This window comes from Calypte anna, chromosome W (genome assembly GCF_003957555.1).
Source record: "Calypte anna isolate BGI_N300 chromosome W, bCalAnn1_v1.p, whole genome shotgun sequence".
Classification (NCBI taxonomy): Eukaryota; Metazoa; Chordata; class Aves; order Apodiformes; family Trochilidae; genus Calypte; species Calypte anna.
In genome coordinates, this window is record NC_044276.1 from 10990764 (window position 1) to 11012062 (window position 21299).

The window sequence follows — 21299 nt, forward strand, 5'->3', positions numbered from 1 at the left end:
GGTATTGTGCAGGGTGGGGTAGGCGTCCAAGCCATTATTTTTATTTCTAATGCATCGTTGTCGATGACTCCTGGTAAAACAAAAAGACCACTAAAAGTACTTGATGACCGACCCACAATAAGACCCATAGTCCCGGACGGAAGAGGCCCTTGAAACAAAGTTTCTATCATATGCACCGAGGTGTCGGCAAGAATCACTGTGAACCGGGTCGATAAATCCAGTCCGGCGCTCCGTGCTGTGGCGAGATCACTCGCCGTGGCGCACCGAGAACTGGACACTGCTGCATCGAGTATGTCCGAAACGACTGCCGAGCCGATGGGGTCCCCCCCGTGCCGTCGCTGTGCAGGGCGTGGGGGCACTGATAGCTATAGCCATGTCAATTTCTCCCGCATCTAAAGCCTGCTCTTTAATAGCAGCCCATACTGCGTATGGATCGTAATAATCGGGAGTTAGATCTGGTTCTTGTCCTGTATCGAAAGGATCAGGCTCGAACGGATCGTCGCTCGGCGAATCCGGTCTGGTTACCTTGGCTACAGTTCTGGCAGTGGGAGCGTCTTCCCGCGCTCTTCCCTCTGGTAGCGGGGGGGCGCTGGGAACGGCAGAAGCGGCAGAAGTGTCTGCTCGTTCCGATTCTCGCGCTTTAATACCTTCAAATACAGTCCGCCAGGGAAATAGGAGTTTAAGTGCTTCATGATCCCCTCGCGTACTCAGGTCCCATAAACGAACTCCCGCTTTATCCCACAGTTCAGATTCAAAAATAGTAACAGCAGAAGTACCTGGGAATTTATCGCGGACCCATTTTAAAATGAGCTTAAGTGCATGATCCGAGATTTCTTTCTGTTGCTTTAGCAACAGTTCTCTCATAAGTCTATAAACGTCCTGTTCTTCATGGGAACTTTGATTACCCATGACTTCGTTTCTCCGAGCTCACCTGCCAAACGCGAGGAGGTGCAGACGGGCGGCCGCCCTTCGTCCAGGCTTCTTTCAGCCTCAAATTCAACGTTCTCGGAGACCTGCTGGCTGGCTGCCTCTTCAGCAGAGTTCTTCCCGAATCACGTCCGGGGTCACCAATTTGCCGCAGCAAGGACGGGGACCACAGTTTGATGCAAACTAAATCCGTTTATTTGTATCCTTACATGCAGTTATATACCTTTTCTTATCCCACTATTTCACAATGGTGATTTACCCAAGGAAAGAAATCCCACCTTATCTATATCACTAATCCCTTCCAGACAATCTCACAATCAGGGGGCTGCATATACAGGAAATTCCATACTTATCTAGCATAGCTCGGGACTATGTTTATCCCACGGTTTGTATGACAAACAGCTTGTCTCCATCGGTTGCTTTGCACTGTCTGTGCATACCACTTTTGTATCTACATGTTGTCTCCAGGCAAAGGAGGGACTGTGTTTTGCTGAGATGGAGAACATTGGTCCCTGTCTTGGTGGTTAATGTTGTTGTGAGCCTGGAATTCTGCCTTCTCTGCACTGAAGTTGGAACAAGAAGAGGTTGAGGAGTTAAGATGCAGCACATTTTATTTTCCTGTCTCTGCATAATGGGGTCATTCCTTCCCATGTTGAAATGTTAATTTCCCTCATAGAAAAAGGCCCATATTTACTTCCCTGGGCAGATGCTTTAATAAATAACTGCTAATAACTTCCTTGACTGCATTTGCAGGCAGCCAAATGAACGAGACTGGCAAACCAATGCAAAGAGTGAGCACTGAAAACTTTTGCTGATCCTAACCCTCACATAGAACCCTACCCACAGCACCACCAGCAGTTGGACTACAAGTTTGCGTTTTTCCAAAAACTTCGAATATCCTAGCCCTCTGTGGCGACTCTCCACTGTACCTCAAAAGTGCTCCCAAAACTCTGAAGAAAAGGGACTGGCAAACCAATGCAAAGAGTGGCCACAAAAGCTTTTGCTGGCCCTAATCCTCACATGGTACCCTACACACAGCATCACAACCAATCGGTCTATGGGTTTGCATTTTACAACAAATCTCGAATATAGTAGCCCTCGGTGGCCACTCTCCACTGTTGCATATAAAGGCTTCGAGAACAAATGAACGGGACTGGCAAACCAGTGCAAAGAGTGACCACTGAAAAACTTTGCTGGCCCTAACCCTCACATGGAAATCTACCCACAGCACCACAATAATCGAGCTACGGGTTTGCGTTGTACCAAAAACCTCAAATATACTAGCCCTCGGCGGCCACTATCCGCTATGTCTCAATCGGGCTCCCAGAACAAATGAATGGGACTTGCAAACCAATGCAAAGAGCAATCACTGGAAACTTTTGCTTGCTCTAACCCTCACATGGAACCCTACCCTAAGCACCACAAACAACCAGACTACACATTTGCGTTTTTCCAAAAACATCGAATATACCAGCCCTCGGAGGCCACTCTCCACTGTTGCTCAATAGCGCTCCCAAAACTCCAAACAAACGGGACTGGCAAACCAATGCAAAGAGTGACCACTAAAAATGTTTGCTGGCCCTAACTCTCACATGGAACCCTACCCTCAGCACCACCAACAATCGGAGTACACGTTTCCGTTTTACCAAAAACCTTGAATATACCAACCCTTTGGAGACCACTCTCCAATGTTGCTCAACGAGGCTTCCAAAACTCCGAACAAACGGGACAGTAAACAAATGCAAAAAGTGACCACTGAAAACTTTTTGCTAGCCCTAACCCTCACATGGAACCCTACCAACACTAGCACCAACAATCGGGCTTTGTGTTTGCATTTTACCAAAAACGTATAACATACCAGCCCTCAGTGGCCACACTCCACTGTTTCTCAATAAGGCTCCCAAAACCCCAAACAAAAGGGACTGGCAAACCAATGGAAAGAGTGACCACTGGAAACTTTTGCTGGCCCTAAACCTCACATGGAACTCTACCCACAGCACCACCAACAATTGGGCTATGGTTTTGCGCTTTACCAAAAACCTCGAATATACAACTCCTCGGCAGCCAGTCTGCACTTTTGCTCAGTAGGGCTCCCAGAACTCCGAACAAATGGGACTGACAAACCAATGCAAAGAGTGACCACTGAAAACTTTGGCTGGCCCTAACCTTCACATGGAACCCTACCCACATCACCAACAACAATTGGGCTACGGGTTTGCATTTTACCAAAAACCTAGAATATACCGCCCCGCAGCGGCCACTCTCCACTGTTGCTCAATAGGCCTCCCAAAACTCCCAACGAACAGGACTGGCAAACAAATGCAAAGAGTGACCACTGAAAACTTTTGCTGGTCCTAACACTCACATGGAACCTTACCCACAGCATCACCAACAGTCAAGCTATTGGTTTTCCTTTTCCAAAAAACCTCAAAGATACTATCCCTCGGCGGTGACTCTCCAGTGTTGATCAATAGGGCTACCAGAACGAAGGAACGGGACTGGCAAACCAATGCAAAGACTGACCACTAAAAACTTTCTCTGGCCCTTACTCTCACATGGAACTTTATCCACAGCACCAGTAATAATTGGGTGATGGGTTTGCTTTGATGGCAGTGATCACCCCACCATCACCACTACAACTGATCTGGGATTAAATCAGGCCTGCTGACCCCAGGAGTCCAGCCTGGACTTTCCCAGGGCTTCCCTGAAAACTTGGTTTTGACGTGAGAGATATTGGGGTTTAGGGGGGAAGAACATGGTACTATTTTTCTATGTATTTTTATATATTTAGTATTTTTTCCTTTTTATCATCAGTGTTTCAATAAAGCTGTGTAGTTTAGTTTCCAACCCTTAAGTCTCTCTCCCTTATTTTCTCTCCTTTTTTAACTGGGAGGGGAAGGGGATAAATATAGATCATCTGTCATTCAGTTTAATTGCTGGGCCAGTTTTAAACCGTGACAGATTTATTGGCGCCCAACGTGGGGCTTAAGAAAATTATCTAGAGCCCAGTTTTAATTTCAACTCATTTACATGAATAGTTTGAATTTTGGCTTCAGTAGGAGGATACACAGATATGTGGGAATCCAGGGTGTGATGTATGAGTTTTTATCTGGGATTAGTGTTTCTCTGTTGTTCATTCTTTATAAGAGCTGCTTATGAACCGTAGTTAGGATATGGTCTTCAAAAGTGTAGTAAATGGTAAAGTGTTTTTTCACACACCTAGGAAATACACATAGGGTACACATTTCAGACACATAATAAATATCCCTATAAAGAGGAAATAGACTGTCCACAGGTCAAAGCACCCACACTTAGATCTGAAAGAATTGGCTGTACAAGATGTGATCTATACCAATGATGAGACTGTAGATCCTTATCACATGTCATGCCCTAAGACTATGAGGCAAAGCTTTGTGAATGCTGCACCCTCCCCATTTAACCATACACTATCAGTAATGTTATGGGTTCCTGAAGAAATGGAACCAACTGTGGATGATGTGATTAAACCAGCACGAGAATATGAAGATTCTGTCATGGGTCCTCATCAGGCCTGGGTCTCAGCTGTAAAGGGAACAGCTGAGAAACTTCACCTACCCCATCACAAAGCCCTGGTGGTGCTGTTGAGAGCCTAGGCCTGGAACTGTCTGGGACCATGTCACAGAATCATAGAATCCTGGAATGGGTTGGGTTGGAAGGGTTAAAGATCATCTTGTTCCAACCCCCTGCACGCATGGGTAGGGACACCTCCCACCCAACTGAAGCCAACCCTGTCCCTGCCCCCATGGAACTCACTAGATATCTAGACACAGAGAGACAAAAGCCATCTCATTTTCCTGCCCCTTTCCCCAGCCATGCTCACGTTGCTCAAATGTGACTTTCCCTAAAATTTTACATGTTTCACCTTGGTGCAGCGTGCTTCAGAGCAGCAGATCCACAACTGCCCCTCCATGCTCCTCCATGGGCTGCAGGGGACAGCTGCCCTCTCCTCACAGCCTGCAGGGGAACTTCTGTGCTGGCCCTTCCTTCATTCACTGACCTTGGTGTCTTGGGGAGGGCTAGGAGCAGGCTTCCACCTCCTTCTCCGTGGACATCTTGGGCATTTTCTGCTACAGACATTCCATGGTCACCCAGGGCAGCTGCTGACTCCTGAGGGAGGTGCTCTCCGCGATATGGGCACCCCAAGTCTCCAAAGCCCTTATATACCCCCAGGGTCACCTTGGAGACCCCCATGACAATGGTGTCCAGGCACCAGACCCTGCATCACAAAGCCCTGGTGGTGGCTGTGGAGACGCCCAGGCCTGGAACTGGCTGGGACTGTTTCACAGAACTATGGAATGGGTTAGGTGGGAAGGGTTAAAGATCATCTTGTTCCAAACCCCCTTCATGAGTGGGTAGGGACACCTCCCACTCAACTGAAGCCAACCCTGTCCCTGTCCCCATGGAACTCACTTCTTCATCCCATCCACAGCATCAGCCTCAGTCAGCAGTAGTGTCTCTTGGAGCTGCTCAAGGATGAGCTCCCTGTGCTCCTCCTGCTGCATGATCCTACAGATCATTCCCATGACCCTCCAGATCATTCTGAATCACAGAATACCTCAAGCTGGAAGAGACCGCTGAGCATCTCCTTGTCTGAGTGCTCTGCTCAAGGCAGGCTGAACCAGGTTAGGTTTCTCAAGGGCTTCCCCAGCATGGCTTCCTCGACACAGGGGATAAAAGTGCCTTTTGTCCCACCCCACAGGGGGATTATAAAGACAGAAAACAGTGTTGGCACAGGTTCTGGACACTGAGGCACCGTCACTGCTTGCCAGGAGGACTTTGGATCACTGATGGCACTGTGACCCTCATCATCTCGTGAACTTCCCACCCACCACATCACCCACCTCTTCAATCCAGACATCACCAGTCTGGCTACAACAGGACAATGGTAGAGCATGTCAAAGGGCTTGCTAAAGGCCAGGTGCACCCCACGCTTTTCTGTCCCCTGCCCACTCTGCTTCAGCAATCTCTTTGACCTTCACCTGCCTGGAGCAGGCTGGAACCCATCACTGTCCCAGGGACTGAGGTCATAGAATCATAGAATCACAGAATATTAGGGGTTGAAATGGACCTCTAGAGATCATATTGTCCAACCCCTCTGCCAAAGCATGATCACCCAGGGCAGGCCACACAGGAACACACCCAGGTATGTGTTGAAAGTTTCCAGAAAAGGAGACTCCACAGCCTCTCTGGGAAGCCTATTTCAGTGCTCCCACAGCCTCACAGTAAAGAAGTTTCTCCTCATGTTGAGGTGAAACTTCCTATGTTCTAGCTTAAACCCATATTTCCACTGAAAAGAGATTGGCCCCTTGCTTTTGACACCCACCCCTCTGATATAGACATACATAGGATTCCCTCCTCAGCCTTGTTTTCACAAAGCTAAACACCTCCAACTCTCTCAGTTATTCTTCATATGAGAGATGTCCAAGTCTCTTAATAATCCTAGCTCTCCTTGGGACTCTCTCCAGTAGGTCCCTTCCTCTCTTGAACAACTGGATCCAGTATTCCAGGTGTGGTCTCACCAGGTCAGAGTAGAGGGGTAGGAAAACCTCCCTAGATTTGCGGGACATACTTTTCCTTATACACCTGACTGTTCATGGGCTGTGCTGGTCAAGCTGGGAGGCAGACCCAGCTGATGGTGCTCACTGCCACTGGCCACCTCCCACACAAGCTCTTGGGTGCCCATGCAGGGTGCTCAGAGGGGCCCTGCCTGATTCCAGTGCCATGGGATGTCTTTATGGCGGAACATTCACCATCCCTGAGGGCTCTGGACAACAAAGAAGTGACAAAGGAACCAGCCTTAAGTCCCCAACCCCACCACCCCCCCCCTGGGACCATGATGGCATCACAGGGAGCCCCCAGAGAAAGCAGCACAGCAACAATCTCTGCAGAGTTGACTCCTTGGGCAGCTTCTTGAGAGCAAGTGTGGAAGAAGAGCTGAGCTGAGGAGATCCCCTGTGATGATAGAAGGGCTGTTCTGGAGGCCAGGTATGTCACAGCAGTACCCGTGCCCTGTCCCTGCCTGCGAAAACAGGACTGTCACACCGCAGGGCTGTGACCAAGCTGCCAGAGCACTCAGGCCTTACCCAAGGGTGCAGAAGGAGACTGTGGAGGTGGAAAGTGGACAGCTTGGAAAAGATCAAGCGCTGGTGCTCCCAGGCTGTGCCCTTGTGCCAGTACTCTTTCCCCTCCACCTCTGCACACAGGCACTGCCCTGCAGCTCCGGAGAGGGTCTCAAAGAAAGGTCTTCAAAAAAAACAAGACACTGGAAAGTTCTTTATTCTATTTAAATACACCGAAAGAGCACAGCTCTTAATGAAAGTCTCTGGGTCAAAGAAAATCTGGATAGAAAAATAATGAGAATGGACAAAAAAAGTAACATTCCTATATGGGCATAAATTGGAAAAGAAATGGCTGATAGCTGGCTGGGTGTGTACTGAGTTACATTATGAACAAGTTGCAGAAAAAGTAACTCAGTTAAATTTTTTAAAAAAAGATCTAGAGATCAGTTTTGAAAATGCACCCTTGAGCTCCTGGTTCCTCATGCTGTAGATGAGGGGGTTCACTGCTGGAGGAACCACCGAGTACAGAAATGACACCACCAGGTCCAGGGATGGGGAGGAGATTGAGGGGGGCTTCAGGTAGGCAAAGATGCCAGTGATGATGAACAGGGAGACCACGGCCAAGTGAGGGAGGCACGTGGAAAAGACTTTGATCCTTCCCTGCTCAGAGGGGATCCTCAGAACAGCCCTAAAGATCTCCACATATGACACCACTATGAGAACAAAACACACAAAAGCTAAACAAGCACTGATGACAAGGAGCCCAAGTTCCCTGAGGTAGGAGTGTGAGCAGGAGAGCTTGAGGATCTGGGGGATTTCACAGAAGAACTGGTCCAGGGCATTGCCCTGGCAGAGGGGCAGGGAAAATGTATTGGCTGTGTGCAGAAGAGCAGTGAGAAACACAGTGCCCCAGGCAGCTGCTTCCATGTGGACACAAGCATTGCTGCCCAGGAGGGTCCCGTAGTGCAGGGGTTTGCAGATGGCCACATAGCGGTTGTAGGACATGATGGTCAGGAGAAAAAGCTCTGCTGTTATGAAGAAGACAAAGAAGAAGAGTTGTGCAGCACATCCCTTGTAGGAGATGAACATGAGCCAGCAGTGTGCCCAGGTGGCCAAGAAGGCCAATGGCATCCTGGCCTGTATCAGGAACAGCGTCGCCAGCAGGTCCAAGGAAGTGATTCTGCCCCTGTACTCAGCCCTGGTGAGACCACACCTCGAGTCCTGTGTCCAGTTCTGGGCCCCTTGGTTCAAGAAAGGATATTGAGGTCCTGGAGCAGGTCCAAAGGAGGGCAACCAGGCTGGTGAAGGGACTTGAGCACAGACCCTATGAGGAGAGGCTTAGGGAGCTGGTGCTGTTCAGCCTAAAGAAGAGGCGGCTCAGGGGAGACCTCATCACTCTCTACAACTACCTGAAAGGAGGTTGTAGCCAGGTGGGGGTTGGTCTCTTTTGCCAGACGACTTTCAACAAGACAAGAGGGCATGGTCTTAAGTTGTGCCAGGGGAAGTTTAGGTTAGATATTAGAAAGAATTTCTTTACGGAGAGAGTGATCAAGCATTGGAATGGGCTGCCCAGGGAAGTAGTGGATTCTCCGTCCCTGGAGATATTTAAAAAGAGACTGGATGTGGCACTCAGTGCCATAGTCTAGCAACCGCAACGGTGGTTCAAGGGTTGGACTTGATGATCTCTGAGGTCCCTTCCAACCCAGCCAATTCTATGATTCTATGATTCTATGATTCTATGAGATGTCCCTGTTGTCCCAGAGGGAATTGGCCATGGCTTTGGGCAGAGTGGTGGAGATGGATCCCAGGTCGAGGAGGGAGAGGGGGAGAGGTTGAGGAGGAAGAAGTACATGGGAGTGTGGAGGTGGTGGTCACAGGCGATGGTGGTGATGATGAGGCCATTGCCCAGGAGGGCAGCCAGGGAGATGCCCAGGAAGAGCCAGAAGTGCAAGAGCTGCAGCTCCCTCCTGTCTTCAAATGCCAGGAGGAGGAACTGGCTGATGGAGCTGCTGTTGGACATCTGCTGCCTTTAAAAGTCATGGAGAGCTGTTTGAAGAGGATACACAAAAAATTTAGGAGACAATTCTATGAAAAATTCCCCATCTCAATCCTACAAAGATGCACTTTTCTTCAGCCGTGGTTGTTGCTGTCTCTTTCAAGAGGAGCAGAGACTGTTAACAGGCTTCCAAGAAGCAACAGGGGCTTCATGAGAATCGTGGGGACAGGGAGCAATCCTAGAACGGACATTTTTCATATGAGATTGTTAGTGATTCCAAAGGCATTGCAGATTCTCTCCTCCCTGCATAAAAGATCCCTGACAAGAGAATGCAATTTTAGAAGTTTGGGGTTTTTTTGTTATAGCTTACCCCATCTCCTCTGGGGAGTGTTCTTGGGTATCAGAAACCCTCAGCATTGCTGCAGCACTCAGGCAGAACAGAGTGAGCAAAGAGCATTGCCTGCAGCTGCATGCAGAGAAGGGGGAGCTGGGCTGTGTCTCTGTCTCTCCCTGCTGAGAGCAGGGGGACCCAGCTCAGAGTACTCAGTGTCTGACCCTTTCTCAAGGTCTCAGCAAACCATTTCCAGCCCAGGACACATGAGGCTCATTGTGCCCCCTGGAAGGCAGCTCACAGCTTGGACAGACACCCCAAGGTTGAAATGAGGGCATCTGATGAAGAGAGGTCAGCTCCCTGCCCAGCCTCACTCAGACTGCACTGCCCAGAGCTTCCCAGGGCAGAGCACAGCTGGACACCTCCTTTCCTGAAACCATCTTCATGGGAGGAGCCACGAGAGCTGTGCCTGCAGCTGAAACTTCCGCTCTCAGCCTGACATCAACAGCAAGAGCAGCTGAAGGGGGCATGAAGAGAGGCAGAGGGGCACTCAGGAAAGCCTTTCCCTCCCCCAGCAGTGCACAACCCCTCCCAGATGTTGATAATGCCTGGCAGGCACCTCCAGCCCCTGGGCAGGGGGAGGTGGGCACATGGCAGCATAGATGCACTTCACCTCTTGTGTGAGCAGATGGAGGAGGAGGTGCCCAAAACCCCAGACCCCACGGGCTGGCTGAGGGCTATGCTGTCACACAGACCCTGATGAACCTAGGAAGGTGATGCTGGGTGTATCTGTAGGGTAAAGGAGGCTGAAAGCACTGGCTGAGGTTCCTAGCACACAGGAGGGTGATGGTGTAGGGACTCTCAGCCCCTGATCTCACCTCCCCAGGTGAGGTTTCCTCCCACCTTAACAAGAAAGAGAAAAGTGGAAGTGCAGCCTGAGGAAAGCCAAGTTTCCCAGCAGGAACCTGTGCCCTGACTGTGCATATGAAAAATCCCTCAGAAATAATCTGGGTATGATTTTGGATCCGAGAGCAGTGCTGTCTCACAGAACCCTCTCAAAACAAGAAGGACCCTGCCCTGTCCTCCCTGTCTCCTGGCAGCCACAGCTTCTGCCAGCAGCACGGAGCTCCCTGGGAAGGCTGAGAGTTGCCCCTGGCAGGCAGGCAGCAGAGTCCCTGCCCCAGCACACAGCCCCTGGGCTGCAGGACCCTGCTCTGAAGGACAGCCCTGGGCACCTCTGTCTGCACACACCCCCTCAGCCCCTGCAGCCACCCCAGCAGAAGGCAGCCCCATGCCCTCTCCCTCTGATGCTGCTCCAGGACAGCCCTGCTCTGCCAAACCTTTTCCTCCTGCCCACCAAAATCCTCCGGAAGGATCCCATCAGCTGTGGCACAGGCTGCCAGCTGGAGAAGACCCCCTGCAGGAAGCCCAGCTTCACTGCCCTGCAGCCAGAGACTCACCATGGCAGAGGCTGTGAAATTTCTCCCCCAGGCAGCTCTCAGCTCTCCTCCCAGCCCAGGCTGCCTTTCTCCTCTCTCTCCCTCCTCTCTCTCCCCTGCCCTGCTGCCTGCAGGCAGTGCCCTCAGCCCTGCTGCACTCTGCAGAGGAGCTGCTCCTGCCCAGAGCTCTCTCTCTGCAGCACTCTCTGCTTACCAGCAACTCTCTCAGTCTCAGGAGCCTGGCCCAGCAGCACAGGACCAGCGCCAGACTTTGCCACTTGCTCAACTCTCCTGGGGCTCCCTCCAGCTCTCCCTGGGGATCCCCAGGAACCCAGTGTGACACACACTGAAGTCATCGCTCATGTCCCCTCCCTCCCTCCTTTCCAGCACAGCCAGTTCCCCACTAGAGACACAACCTCTGCTTCTCCCACTCTCCCACTGGACACCCAGGCACTGCCAGGGGGAATCTCCTTTCCCTCCTCTTCCCCTGCAAGCCACGGGTGACACTGGAGGTTCCATGGGTGCTCCAACCTCAGTCAGGGCAGCTGCTCAATTGAGTGGCCAAGCACAGCCCTGTGGTGCTACAGGAAATGTCAGGGCACTCCAGCACAACCACCTGCTGCTGGCACAACAGCACAGCACTGTCACATCCCATGGCCTGACCCAGACAACAGCCAAAGGAGATTCCATCTCCCAGGCCAGAGTTTCCCTTTGCAGGGTAAACAAAGAATGACAGCCTCCTGAGACCATCCAAGTACCCCTTGATCGGATTAAGATGAAATGATACTCCAGGTCTTTTACTCTACAGTCATAATATCAGTTCTGTTGCTCTAGCAAGTAAAATTATTATGAGGAATTTTTAGGGAACACAAATCACTCAAAGATATGTATGGATATATATATTATAAAAGCACAAAATAGATACTTCATTGTTCAGGCTGTGCAATCACAAAGGCTGATTGCTTGGATCACAAAAACCACATAGTCAAATGACATCTCAACAATCCAGTCCCCTCACCCCATGAGTCCAAATATCACAAGGCATGATGATATCATAAGGCAGTGATATGATGGCTACAAGCTTAGCATCTTGACTCCAGCTTCTTCAATTCAGGCAGTGGTGATCTGTATGATGTGCAGAGTCCTTGTTCTTCAACTTTTGGTGTCATCACATGCAGTAACATTGTAACACTATGTACATAGTAACACTATGTACAATGATCACAAACTTCACAACAGTAGAGCATTACAAAACCAAATAAGAATGGAAAATTTACACAAATGCAGCACAATTACAAATACAAAAAGAACTCATAATTAATTTTGACTCAGTTTTGGTCCTTCAGCAGACTTTGGTAACCTTCATATATCCCATAATCTGCTCTCATGGATAAGTTTTCCTTAGGAACTACATTATCACATATACCCTTGCCATACATGTATCTACCTATGTTACTTGGCTAGTAAATTTCCATGAGACTCCCTTAAACTATTGCTACTTCTATACTTACTTCTGTAAAACCATTGAAAATATGTTCCTTTAAACTACTACTTTTATTTCTCTAAAACTACTGCTTCACAAGAAATCAGTCAATCGATCAAGCAAGCAAGGAAGATGTTCTGGGGCTTTTCAGCCAGATTCTTTTCTACTGAGCTCTCTCATTCAATCCTCATGAAAAACTATTGGAGTTTTAATTCTCTTATTTCAGGAGACAACTGACAGAAGCCTTACTGCAGGCTGATCAAGATGACCCATTACATCACCCATGGTGTCACAGAGGCCTCTTCTCCCAAGGGAACAATGAGAGGAAAAGAGGACATGGCCTGAAGTTGCACCAGGGGAGGTTTAGGCTAGATCTGAGGAAGAATTTCTTTACTGAGAGAGTAGTTAGGTGTTGGAACGGTCTGCTTAGGAAGGTGGTGGAACAACCATCCCTGGAAGGATTTAAAAACCGTGTAGTAGAGATGATCCTGCTCTGTTGCTGTCAGCATTGTCCTGCAGTCTGCTGCCTCCCTCTTGTACTGCTCCCTCAGCTGCACGCCCAGCCTGCTGTGCAGGAAAAGTGTCCAGGATCCCATCCTGCCACATCCCTTTAGGAGGGTGTCTTAATTGTAAATACTTTTCTGGTTTTTCCTTATTTGGTAAAAAGCCTTCATGACGCTGAAACAAATATTAAATCTGAAATTTTGAGTGGGATATGAAGCGGTTCCCGATCTGACTACATTTTGTTCTCCACAAGAAGTTGAAATAAGCATCATTGGTGTGATGGAGCTTGGAAAATGAGGTCAAAATGACCCTTCATACTTTGCTGTGATGGGTTAAGTAATGACAGATGAAATCTAATTTCCATTAAAATCTCATCTGTCATTGAGTGTAGCTTTAATGTTTTTCACTGGTATGGAGGCATTGATGGTTCTTCAAATGGGAGCTTTGCCTGAAGCTCTTCCCGCACTTGGGACACTTGTATGGACGCTCACCTGCATGGATCCGTAGGTAATAGGAGAGACCCAAGCTGGCTGTGAAGCTCTTTTCACACTGGGGACACGTGTAGGGTTTTTCCCCAGCGTGGACATATTGGTGATGAATCCAAGTGGTGCTATGTGGGAAAACAGTCTGCGGAGGCTTAAGGATTCCATGTGCACATCAATATGATTGTATGAAATCGTTTATTAACAGCTTGCAGTCACTTTATATAGATGTCTTGTTTACACCATCATATCATGCAGGTGGCTTTGTATTCCAATTACACATTCCATTCTCACGGAAACACTCTTCTCACATAATTATTTCCCTCTTCTGTTGCCAATTATGTTATCTCTTTCCCATTAGCTCATTTTAAGAAAACCTCTTACTAGGCCTCAATAACCATTAACCCAATGTGGCCTAAATTGAAGTAAGTCAGGATTGCTCACAACCTGTATATTTCTGAACTGTTTCCCCAACAGTGCTATTGTTGAAGGCCTTCCTGCAGTGAGTGCAGGGATACAACTTCTCTCCTGTATGGATGAGGTGATACTCTGATAAACTGGAACTCCAGGTAAACTCCTTCCCACACTCCAGACACTTATAGGGTCTCTCTCCCTTGTGGATGCGGCGATGCTGTGATAAAGGGGAATTCTGGGTAAACTCCTTCCCACAGTCGGAACATTTAAAGGGTTGTTCACCCATATGGATCCCTTGATTCTTGATAAAATTCCATCTCCTTCTAAAACCTTTACCACAGTCAGGGCAGGTGTAGGACATGGTGCCTGTGTGATGGTGTCACAATTGGACCAGGTCCGAGCTGTCACTAAAATGTCTCCCGCAGTCAGGACCTCTCTGAGGTCTCTCACCCTGATGAATTTTCTGGTGCTGGAGATGGGCCAAGCGGATCCTAAACCGATCCTTGCCAATGTCTAATTTTTCTCCAGGATGGATTCAGTGATATTTCACCAATGTCGTGCTTTGACCAAAAGCTGTCTTATCTTTGGGTCACCCAGAGACGTTTTTGTCCAGATAGAGTAACCGCATGCCTATGAAAGAAGCCATAGTGCAGTGAAAAAGTAGTGGTGGGGTTTTTGTGTGGTGATGGAAGCCAAAACCTACACCAAACTTACTGTGGGTGAAAATGGAGTGTGAGGTGGAATGAGGAGGTTACCCATAGAGTTGGACAACCACTGATCATCCTTGACTTCATCTTTAGGAGCTAAACTGGCACCTAAATCTCAAAGGGGAATTGGGTGGGAGACAGGTTTCTAGCATTTTGAGCCACTCCTGACGTGAATTGGGATCACCCCATTGCTCTTGAGTTGGGGTCTCCTGAGATGTTTTGGCAATCCCTGATTATGGTTCCTGAACCCTGGTGTTATAAAGTCCCCTGGAAGGATTCTGGGGTTGCCAACATTATCCCTGGATCCAGGGTAATTTGAGGGTCCCCAGTGGCAGCCACTCCAAAAAAAACTTTGGGGATGACTTGGGGATCCCCTATCAAAGATGCCCAACCCAGGATTAGTTTGAAATCCCCCAATGAAGTGGGGGGAGACCAAATCACAGCTCCTCAACCCACTTGAAGAGGTTGGGGGGTCTCTAAACTTACCGCCCTCACCCCAGGGATAAGTTTAGTTCCCCCCTCTCACCAATCCTCCCCCTCCTCCCCCATCTTGTGCTGCTCACCCCCAGTTAAGGCAGTACTGGGATAACCACCCCCCTCCCATCACCTCCCATCACTTCCCGGTACTCGCAGGGGGGGCACAGCCCAGGCCGGTGGGGAGGTGGGGGCGATGCTCTGGCGGTCACCAGTAAGGGGGTCCTGGCTGCGGGGCAGGGGGTTTGGGTGCAGCCCCAGGGTGGCGGAGCGAAACTTCCCGGGAGCTGCAGCGTGATTGCGGGAAGCAGTGGGGGGAGGAAGAAAAGGTGGGGCCTTGGGGGGGAGAGACCCAACCCAGGGGGTGAAGTTGGAAGTTGGCAGGGGGGGGATGACCTGGGGGGGCTGGGCACATCAGGCTTGTGTCCTGAGGGGGTTGGGGACCTCAGGCTTCTGGCATGGATGTGCCCCACACTCCCCAGGCTCCCTGGAAGCAGGACTGAGTGGCCACTAGAAACTCTGCCTGGACAGAACCAGGGGGGTTTGGGGAGAAAAGACTCAGAATCAGCTCCTCAAACACCCAGAGCTTTTGCCAGCTGTGCTACTTGAGCATTTCAAGCACACACAATCCAAAGACAGCTCTCACAGCAGCCACAATGCCTCTGCCATCAACATCTTCAAGCAGGGGAAAGGAACCACTCTAAGAGCTGCAGGGCAGAGGAGAGGGGCAGCTGAGAGCAGTCCCCAGGGGAGAGCAGTGCTGGAGCAGAGACACCTTCCCCTCTGGGGAAAGGAGAGGGGAGAAGGGAGAGAGACTGAGGGGCTGGAAACTCAACTGCACAGCTGGCATGGAACAGCACTGCTGGAAAGGAAAAGAATGAAATATAGACAGAGAGAAACAAAAGCCATCTCACCTTCCTACCCCTTTCCCCAGCCATGCTCACATTGCTAAAATGAGACTTGTATTGTAAGGAGGTGCCCCTAATTGCCAGGGAGTGGGCATGAGCTTGTGTTAAGCCCACCTGTGCCTAATTAGGGCAGGCCCCCACTGCGCATGAGCAGGACCAGTGGGCCAATAAAAGGTGAGGCCTGAGACACAGGCTCAGCTCAGTCCTGAGCTAGTCAGCAGAGAGATCAGTTGTTCTCAGAGCAACAGCATGGATCTAGGCTAGTCAGCCCTGTGGGCTATAGGCTTGGAGCGTTGTTTGCAAGTCTCTGCTGGAACAGCTGGTTGGACCTTGAAACGCCATACCCTAAAAGAGGTTTTTCTTGCTACAGAGACTTTTAAAAAAAATTTGTGTAAGTTCAAAACTTACATCACCCTGGCATGGGTGCTCTAGGGCTGTAGATCCACATCAGCCCCCCCATGCTCCTCCATGGGCTGCAGATCCACATCTGCATCTCTGTTCTCCTCCATGGGCTGCAGATCCACATCTCCCGATCCATGCTCCTCCATAGGCTGCAGGGAACAGCTGCCCTCTCCCCACAGCCTGCAGGGGAACTTCTGTTCTGGCCCTTCCTTCATTCACCGGCCTTGGTGTCTTGTGGAGGGCTTGGAGCAGGCTGCTCTCTGTACCATAGAATCATAGAATTGGTGAGGTTGGAAGGGACTTCCGAGATCATCGAGTCCAACCCTTGAACCCCCGTTGCAGTTGCTAGACTATGGCACTAAGTGCCACATCCAGTCTCTTTCTAAATATCTCCAGGGACGGAGAATCCATTACTTCAGTGGGTAGCCCATTCCAATGCTTGATCACTCTTTCCGTAAAGAAATTCTTTCTAATATCTAACCTAAACTTCCTCTGGCACAACTTAAGACTTGTCTCTTGTCTTGTTGGAAGTCATCTGGCAAAAGAGACCAACCCCCACCTGGCTACAACCTCCTTTCAGGTAGTTGTAGAGTTGTACTAGGGGCTGCTCTCCATCTCCCAAGAGGAGTGCTCCTTCTCAGCAGTTGTGGTTTCTGTCTTACTCCTCAACACCATCTGAGCAATATTAATAGCAACCACTAGGAGGTTCACAAACATAAAGCCATTTTGGCCACACTCTAGTGGACTCAGCCTGGAATGAAACAGTGGTATCATGTAGTGTAACAAGGCATCCAGGTGCCCCTAATTGCCAGGGAGTGGGTGTGATCTTGTGTTAAGCCCACCTGTGCCTAATTAGGGTGGGCCCCCACTGTGCATGAGCAGGACCAGGGGGCCAATAAAAGGTGAGGCCTGAGGCACAAGCTCAGCTCAGTCCTGAGCTAGCTAGCAGAGAGGTCAGTTGCTCTTGGAGTAACAGCACCTATCCGGGCTAGTCAACTCTGAGAGCCGTAGGCTTAGAGCATTGCTCGTGAGTCTCTGCTGGAACACCTGGTTGGACCTTGAAGCGCCGTTCCCTAAGAGAGGTTTGTCTTGCTACAGTATCATTTGCCAAATAAAACTGAAAGTGTAATTACTAGCTAAATTCTTTATCTCTTCAGATAGTGAGAAAAGAATGAGAAAATCCTGTGATAAAGTTGAAGTCAGAAGGAAAACCCAAAATACCTTCACACACTGATGGGCCCCACTGAGCCTGCCAGAGCCTCCTCATGGCCTCGTTAGAGCAGATCCCTGGAGGCCATGATTGCAGGAGGCATAGGCCCTGTGCTGGTTGCTGTAATGCTGAGAAAACCCTTTGGTTTGTTGGATGCAGCAGAAAGGCCAAGCCCTGACCCCAGGCCCTGGGAAGACAGGTCCTGTCTCTCACAGAGGGCTCAGGGCTCTTCCTGGGGCAGTGGGGTGTAAGGGTGACCGAGGATAAATGTAGGAAAATTCTCTGACACCTCCTGGCCTCCCATACGAGGGGCTATCATAATAATAAGTTTCACGTTGGCGAGGGGGGGGGGGCTACTGCATGGAAAAGATTTAAATCAGATCTTGAACACAGCCAAACTCCCTCCTCGGTTTTACATTTCAGTCATGTATTCTGAGGTCTGTCAGAATTATCCACTGAGGACCAATATTGCTTAAAAATAGCTGGACATCCCGAGCGGTCCTGCCAAGCCAAACCATAATACATTTGTTTATGGCGTGGACTGTTACTGTTGCCAAAAACCTCAGTCTTATCCTTAGCCAAAGGGCGTTTCGAGCAGTCTATGGTGGTGCAATTTCTATCCTCACAATGCCATCCCAGAATCAGGGTGTATTTGCATCTGGAGAAACCTAGAGTTTTTTCAGTACCTGTTTTAATATCCTGATCTGTCAGCTTACAGCTGAGGCAAAATTCCCCCTCTGGGACATGGTGAAGATCCCAGGCAGGCGAATCATTGTCCCAAACAACAGGAGTTTTACTCATACGTGCTTTAGAATAGGGATGCAACATCCATTTAGGGTGGACACGGTGTGCCATCCACGGCCATTGTGTGAATCCCTGATGTGAGCCACAGACCCAACAATTTTGTAAATCCAGGACCGTACTTATCTTTTGTCCCAAATTGAGGAAAGAATTTTTATCCCAGGGTTCGTGAATCAATGTGTTCCTTGGCATATCAATCAAATCAGGTTCTGCGAAACCAACCAAACATGTTACAAGCAACAGCATTTCCGGAACAATTAGAAATAAAATCATGTTCTTATAAAGCACTGCGTGTAAGCCAAAAAGGTGGCTAATCTTCTGGCTGTCATGTAGTAACTTCTTCGGCACTCAGTATCAGAGTAGCCAATTCTGAGACTGAGCCGGGGCGGGGGTTTCCTGTTCCAAGAAACGCTGAAGCTAGTAAGCAGTCTTCCTCTCGCAATACACAAAACCTAATCACACAAAAGGACCAAAGAGACACATTGGTATCCAGGATACAAAGTAACCATTTACTGCACACAGACTATCCAATTTGTACTAATCTTGTGTTGCTTGTCATTCATATCAGTTGCCACCCATGTGTTTGAATTCAGTGGATGCTGCAAAATTAATCTAATTTTACCTATGTTAGGTAAATTCACATAAGCAGTTTGCCCAGGTTGTAGGCGCTGCCTGAAATTCCTGGGAGGCTGCTTCTCAGCATTGTTATCTTGATTAGGCGACAAGGGAAAGAATGCAGTCAGGCAGGGACAGCCGTTCACACCCCACCGATTATTGATTGTGGCAACTGCATAATTAAGTTTGTCATGCCAATTACTTTCTTGAGGCCAAATGAGCTTTTTTATTAATCCATTAGTCCTTTCTACAATTCCATTAGCCTGCGGATAGTAAGGAATATGAAAAGTCCAGTTAATATTTTCACTTTTTGCCCATTGCTGGACCAGGTGGGAAGTGAAATGAGTACCATTATCAGACTGAATACTGGTAGGCTTAGGCAAAATTCCAAAGAGCTTTTTCAGGAAAGAAACAGTATTTTCCCTATTTGCTTTTGCATAAGCTTCAGCACATGTTAACCCAGATATCACTTCCACCATTACAATAATATACTGTTTGTTTCCTGACTTCCGGAAGGGTCCTATATAATCTATTTGCCAAGTAGACCACTGAGGCAGTACAATCTCGAACTGTTGGTGCCGAGCAATTGTTGATGGAACGGTTCGACCATGGGCCCTGGGCTAAGCGCAAGGACAGCTCTGGGTAAAGCAACTTTTGTAACTGCAGGGACCAGTACGTTAGAACACTCGAAGGTTAAGGAGTAAGCAAGACGATTAGATTAAGGGACTCGGCACGATTGTTATGTCTACAAAGAAGCTCAAATGTGTGAAAGACAAGCTTTGTTAGTTAATTGTTGCTAAATGCTTTGTAACCAATCAAGTTAAAACGTGTGTAACGAGATGTAGAAATCACCAATCAGCAATATGTATACGTGGCATTAGCTCTTAGATTAGTGTATAAATATCGCCTTCTGATTCAATAAAGTCGAACATTTGTTTGCATCAAACTTGGTCCCTGTCTTGGACTGCAACAGACCACAATGTTTTACCATCTCTGAGATGTAAGTGATCAGCTGTCAGAGGATGTTCTCCCAATCGAATTTTACATAAATCACAAGCAGAAATAATTGTTTTACATTGCTCATGTGACACAGACCAGCCATGTGATTGTGCTTCTTTATATAAATCAAAGATACCAGAATGACCCCTTTTGTAATGAAGCCATTCCAGCAATTTTCCCCATTCTTGGACTTCACCTTGATTAAGAGCATCTCTGATTTCAATGACATTACTTCTTGCCAATTCATCAACTAGGTTATTATATTTGCTTGCTTCATTTTTCAAATCGGATCGGTGAGAAGGTACCCATCCTACATGAAAATTGGGATTTCGTTTAGCAATTTCTAGGATTTCCTTCCATTTTTCTGTATGCCATACTGGTACATGATTAATTTCCCAATTATTAATCTCCCAGAAAGTTACCCATTCAACACAGCCTTTAAATACAGTAAAAGAGTCTGTATAGATATATGCAGGTTCTGTAGTGGCTTTTTCTTTTACAAATACATTCAAAACAGCATCCAGTTCGCCTACTTGTGCACTTCCTTCATCTTGATTTATTATTTGTTCCCCTGTGGAAGGTTTAATTGCAGCTGATTTAAAAAACCATGTTTTCCCCTGTCTTCTGTAAGAAGCATCAGTGAACCAGGCATTATGCATACTGCTTTCAAATTCTGGGGCTTCCTTAATGGGGCTAGGAGTTTTCATAATTAAATCTTTTTCATTCGTGGAGTCAAGGGGTTCCTGAATTTTCAATTGCTTGTCTGGGCCTTCTGTAATTTTAAACAGCTCAGCAAAATATTCAATTTGGGAAAACCATTTCCTGATAGTCCCTTTCTGAGAAATCCCATCAGGGGGCGGTTTCCCAGATAAGCACTTTAAAGGGTCCCTGCAGGATTACCTGTTGTTTTCTAATTATCTTGCTTATCTCTTTCAGTGCCCTGCTGACTGTAAGCAAAGCCTTTCTTTTCTAGAATTGAATAGCGCTTTTCAGAGGCTTTTAATGACTGTGAATAAAACGATATAGGTCTGGGGGGTCCTGCTGGGCCTCTTTGCCAAAAGTGATAAGAGAAGGTGCGAGGGGAAAAACCCTATTCAATTATTATTGGGTCTGCAGGGTGGAGAGGTCCCAGGGTCTGAAAGGTTTGTGCCTCTAGGACTAGAAGTTTTAAAGCTTCCTCATGGTTGTGATTCCACTCCCATAGGCGATGCTTTTTCAGCAGGTCATATAAAGGCCTGGCATGTAAAGGCATATAAAGGCTCTGGTATGTGCTTTCGCCAATATTGCAAAGTTCCCATAATTTCCTGCAATTCCTTTTTATTTGTGGGTGCTTTTATTTCTCCTAAGTGAGAAAGTGTATCAGTAGGAATGGTCCCTGTTCCAACTTTCCAGTTGATCCCTAGAAATTTAGTTTCTTGGGACAGAGGTCATCTTTTTTCCTCAGGTATTTCAATTTGTAATCTTGTTAAGTGCCCAATTATGGCATCATAAACTGTTCTCACAGCTTGC

At 48.2% G+C, this 21299-nt stretch overlaps 1 pseudogene; it reads right to left on the reverse strand.

Moving 5' to 3' along the window:
• Nucleotides 1-246: 246 nt before the first annotated feature.
• LOC115600094 lies at nucleotides 247-9045 on the reverse strand (annotated as a pseudogene).
• Between the last annotated feature and the right edge of the window lie 12254 nt (nucleotides 9046-21299).